Below are 6,392 nucleotides of genomic sequence, written 5' to 3'. Positions count from 1 at the left end.
TATATCTAATGTATTATAGAAGACTCTCCTCATACTTCACTTAGTAGTGATAATGTTCGATATGCAGGATTCCTGTTTTGACGAATTTATTTTCGTTTCGGTAATTAAAAGTATAAACATAGGTTCTAGTTTATACCATTTGCGGATAGAGACTGTATTGTTTGTAGTATCTTTCAATGTTGTGTATATATGTTTATCTTTTTCTTATTGGATGAAGATATTTGTTTTTTTTTTATTTTGTTATTGTTTTTTATTGAAATTATTATTTACTTTTCTTTATGTTAAATTATATCTCACAAAGTAGCATTCAGTTATCCATATTCACTATATACGATCGTTGTATCAGTGTATAGCATTAAAAAAAACAAAAAACAAAAACAAAAAACAAAAACAAAAAACGCATAATTTATTTTGCTTGCCACAAAGTAAGCTTTTATATGATATGGTTTCTGTCCTTGCTTTGTAGTAATAAAAACGTCTGTTAGAACAACTCCTTGGCTACATGAGATGTAAAGATTCACTGTCGCGTCTGTATGAATGTGTGATATTCACTGTCACGTCTGTATGGATGTATGATATACACTGTCATGTCTGTATGGAGGTGTGATATACACTATCACGTCTGTATGGGGGTATTACACTGTCATGTCTGTATGGCTATATTTGATACACTGTCACGTCTGTATGGGTATGTTTGATACACTGTCATATCCGTATGGCTATGTTTGATATACACTGTAATGTCCGTATGGCTATATTTGATACACTGTAATGTCCGTATGGCTATATTTGATACACTGTCATGTCTGTATGGCTATGTTTGATACACTGTCGCGTCTGTATGGCTATGTTTGATACACTGTCATGTCTGTATGGCTATATTTAATACACTGTCATGTATGTATGGCTATGTTTAATACACTGTCATATCTGTATGGCTATATTTAATACACTGTCATGTATGTATGGCTATGTTTAATACACTGTCATATCTGTATGGTTATGTTTGATACACTGTTACGTCTGTATGGCTATGTTTAATACACTGTCATGTCTGTATGGTTATGTTTAATACACTGTTATGTCTGTATGGCTATGTTTTATACACTGTCATGTCTGTATGGCTATGTTTGATATACACTGTCATGTCCGTATGGCTATGTTTGATATACACTGTCATGTCCGTATGGCTATGTTTGATACACTGTCACGTCTGTATGGCTATGTTGCGAAACTGTCATGTCTGTAGGGATGTGTGATATACACTGTCACGTCTGAATGGCTATGTTGCGACACTGTCATGTCTGTATGATTTAGATTTAGATTTTATTTTATTTAATGTGCAACCTGATACAATATACATGAAATTACAATTACATTTCAATACATTAGCAATAGTATACCATATCAGCCAGCCTTTAGAGGCTTATGAAGCACTAACAATATTCATACAAGATTATAAACATACAAAGAATATATATATTAACTCGATTATTCATTCTGAGATCTGAGGTTGTTTTAAGTTTTTATAAAAATATTTCTCTCTTTTTTTTGTGTTTGTTCTTTTACATCATTGCATAAGTGGTGGTTTTAATATGTTAATTGTGAAATTCTCATTTAAAATAGATCTGTAATATAAATATGTATAATTTGAAAACATTTTAAGCTGGAATTGCTTCCCTTAAAATCAAGAGCAAAAATAATTTAGATGATGAATTCAATTAAAGTATGCATAACATTTTTCTGTATGTGTTCAGTACTAGCTGCTGTTTGCACAAATTGTTTCGAATATCAATATCAAATCAATTTCCGAATATATCATAAATGAAAGGATAAAAAGTGGATGTGTGATATACACTGTCACGTATATATGGCTATATTGCGACACTGTTACGTCTGTATGGCTATGTTTAATACACTGTCATGTCTGTATGGCTATGTTTAATAGACTGTCATGTCTGTATGGCTATGTTTGATATACACTGTCATGTCCGTATGGCTATGTTTGATATACACTGTCATGTCCGTATGGCTATGTTTGATATACACTGTCACGTCTGTATGGCTATGTTGCGAAACTGTCATGTCTGTAAGGATGTGTGATATACACTGTCACGTCTGAATGGCTATGTTGCGACACTGTCATATCTGTATGGATGTGTGATATACACTGTCATGTATGTATGGCTATATTGCGACACTGTCACGTCTGTATGGCTATGTTTGATACACTGTTATGTCTGTGTGGCTATGTTTAATACACCGTCATGTATGTATGGCTTTGTTTAATACACTGTCATGTCTGCATGGCTATGTTTAATACACTGTCATATATGTATGGTTATGTTTGATATACACTGCTATGTCCGTATGGCTATGTTTGATACACACTTTCACGTCTGTATGGCTATGTTTGATACACTAGCTGTCATGTTTGTAGGGATGTGTGATATACACGGTCACATCTGTATGGCCATTTTGCGACACTGTCATGCCTGTATGGATGTGTGATATACACTGTCACGTCTGTATGGCTATGTTGCGACACTGTCATGTCTGTATGGATGTGTGATATACCCTGTCACGTATGTATGGCTATGTTGCGACACTGTCATGTCTGTATGGATGTGTGATATACACTGTCACTTCTGTATGGATAGGTTGCGACACTGTCACGTCAGTATGGCTATGTTCGATACACTGTCATGTCTGTATGGCTATATTTAATAGTCATGTCTGTATGGCTATGTTTGATACACTGTTATGTCCGTATGGCTATGTTTGATACACTGTTATGTCCGTATGGCTATGTTTGATATACATTTTCACGTCCGTCTGTATGGCTATGTTTGATACACTAGCTGTCATGTCTGTAGGGATGTGTGATACACACGGTCACATCTGTATGGCCATGTTGCGACACTGTCATGTCTGTATGGATGTGTGATATACACTGTCACGTCTGTATGGCTATGTTGCGACACTGTCATGTCTGTATGGATGTGTGATATACACTGTCACGTCTGTATGGCTATGTTGCGACACTGTCATGTCTGTATGGATGTGTGATATACACTGTCATGTATGTATTGCTATGTTGCGACACTGTCATGTCTGTATGGATGTGTGATATACACTATCACGTCTGAATGACTGGTTCTGGATACACTGGCATCTCTGTATGGATGTTCAGGATGCCCTAATACACTTCCATGTCTGTTTGGCAGTGCGGGATGCATACATAAACTGCCAGGTCTGTATGACTATGTTTGATACACTCGGTCACGTCTGTATGGCTATGTTTGATACACTCATGTCTGTATGGCTGGTTCTGGATACACGGTCACGTCTGTATGGTTGGTTTGAGATACACTGGCACCTCTGTATGGATGTTCGGAATGCACTTATACACTGGCACGTCTGTTTTGCTGTATGAGATGCATACATACACTGCCACGTCCGTTTTACTGTTTTGGATTTATAATTATATTTCCACGTCCGTTTGACTTTTAAAATACACAGCAACTTCCCAATGGGGACATTGACCCTAAGATATCTATTAGGAATTACATCAACTGTTATCAAATGGCAGGTTTGGCGTTGTAAATGTTGATGTCTTGACCATAACATACATGATCTCTTGTCCATTACGTACAAGATATCTTGAATATACATACGGGATATATTGTCCGTTACGTACAAGATATCTTGACTATACATACGGCGGGATATATTGTCCGTTATGTGCATGATATCTTGACTATGCATACCGGATATCTTTTCCGTCACGTACAAGATATCCTGACTATACATACAAGATATCTTGTCCGTTACGTACTAGATATCTTGACTACTAGTATATATACATGACTTTTGACTGTTCTATACATTAACCATTAGATAAAGATTACCTTGATTTTTACATACATGAAATATTGGATTTTGCATACAGGAAAACATGCATGTGCACACATGAGATCTTTACATAAACACAATTTAATACATACAGGATCATACAGGATATCTTGACTTGCATCAAATCATGACTATTACATAAGGATCTGTTTACCATTAAATCGATATAAACGGGATATATTTACTATCATACAATTACATAAAGTATATGTTGACTATCACGTTAGATATCTTAATCAATTACTATTGATGTCTTAACCATTAGATACAGGATAGCTTGACGATAACATACATCAGATGGTGACTTTTACATATAGGATAACTTGACTGTGTACACCTAACATCTTGACCAGTTGAGATTGATTTTCTCGCTTGAGCCGAGACGGCTAAAGCGAGAAAAACAATCGAGTTGAGATGACCGATGATAATCTGTTTATCGCTATTTGACATATGCCGACGTTGTCAATTGCATGTCAATTTCGTATGCAATGCCACGTGCCTCCTTAGTTTCTAGCGATGATTTTCCATCTCAAGCGAGAAGCATGATATGAAAAATTATCACAAAAAAAGATCAAAGGAAAAATGCACAAAACGATGATGACTTTTACATTACGGATATCTTAAATATACATACTGGTCATCTTGATCATTACATACAGCAGGATAATTACCATTATAACATAAATGATATATATAGACAATGTGACCATTATAAACGGGATATCTTGACAATTAGACAGTTACATATAGTTATAACAAAGTAGATGAATTGATGACAATATATTTCATCTCACAATCACAAGGTTGCATGGCATTTTGTTTATTAAAAGGTAGACAACAAACAAGGATCAGGAAGCAACTACACCTGTAATTGAATTCACAAATGTTCTGCTACTTATAGATTATCGTTGAGATGACCAATGATAATCTGTTTATCGCTATTTTACCTATGACGACGATGTCAATTTCATGTTAATTTTGTTAGCAACGCCACGTGCCTGCTTAGTATCTAGCGATACTTTTCCATCTCAAGCGAGTAGCATGATATGAAAAATTATCACAAAAAAATATCAAAGGAAAAATGCACAAAATGGCGACAATTTTGTCGTAGTGTAATTCATTCATCGAAACGAATCTTATATAAATTTATTATTCCGTGGCTTTTTTTCCTCATCAACACCTTTATAAGATCTCATTTAGATTTTAAAACTTAACGGAACATTTGATACCGCTGCTTTTGACTGACTATCAGTCCCCGGGGGTATCATGTGAACTGATTTTTTTACAATTATGAATTTATTATCTTGGTCCTTTTGGGTCATGTAGCTTTTCAAGTATTCAGTTCTTATACATCCATAACTATTTAATTATCGACTTTGTGATAAATATGATTTAAATTCATCTATTTGTGTTGCTTAAGCACAGTGGGATGTTAGGTAAAAAAATAAATCTTTTTATGATTTTTAGAATTAGAATTTTACACGTATGGCTTGTTTATTTATTTTGGGTAACATCTTAAATTTAGAATTTATAAGTCTACATAAGGATGAATATTCATTTAGTCCTTACAATTATGTGGCATACGTCTGAACCAGTGACAACTCTATGACAGATTGTATCTATCGGATCACCTGTAATGATGATACAAAGCTGAAAACACGTTCTGTGTATATATAAAAAAGAAGATGTGGTGTAATGATTACCAATGAGGCAACTGTCCACAAGAGACCGTAGTTCGTCTAAATAACAGCCCAGCAATGTTAGATCTGTAAATTTGCGTAATCAATTTTATTGTTCTTTCCGTGGCGGGATTCAAACTCATGCAACTGAGATATCGTGGCACTAAATCGCCTTGTACTGTGCCCGATGCGCTAAACCACTCAACCACCTAGACTCTACAGTAATGAAGCTTTCGGTGTCTGTGTGTTACCTTTCCTCGTCAGTTTTAATCTAACGTCGTAATACAGTACATGATATATATATATAAGACATGAAGATGGCATGTATATAAAAACGCCTAAAAAGTGTACAAAACAACACCAATACCAATAAAAGGAAACATTAAGTGTAAGGCTAACAGTAACCTTCATAGTATGATTATGATGTAAAATGAATCTAGCACAGGCATTAAGATACAAACTTTACAGAACAGCTGAATTATCTCTATATATACATATATATATATATATATATAAGTACGTCTGAACCAGTGACAACTCTACAACAGATTTATCCATCGAATCACCAGCAGTGATGGCGATACATGGCTGTGTACATTCTGTATATATACAACTCGTCTAAACATCAGCCCAACAATGTTAGATCTGTAAATTTGCTTTTGCAAATTTTCTGTTCTTCCCTCGCCGGGATTCGAACTCATGCTACTGAGTTATCGTGACATCAAATCGCTTGAACTGAATCCGACGCGCTATACCACTCGACCACCTTTGCTTCACAATAATAAAGCTTTCGGTGGC

This window comes from Mytilus edulis, chromosome 7 (genome assembly GCF_963676685.1).
Source record: "Mytilus edulis chromosome 7, xbMytEdul2.2, whole genome shotgun sequence".
Taxonomy (NCBI): Eukaryota; Metazoa; Mollusca; class Bivalvia; order Mytilida; family Mytilidae; genus Mytilus; species Mytilus edulis.
Note: the sequence above shows the minus strand (reverse complement) of the source record.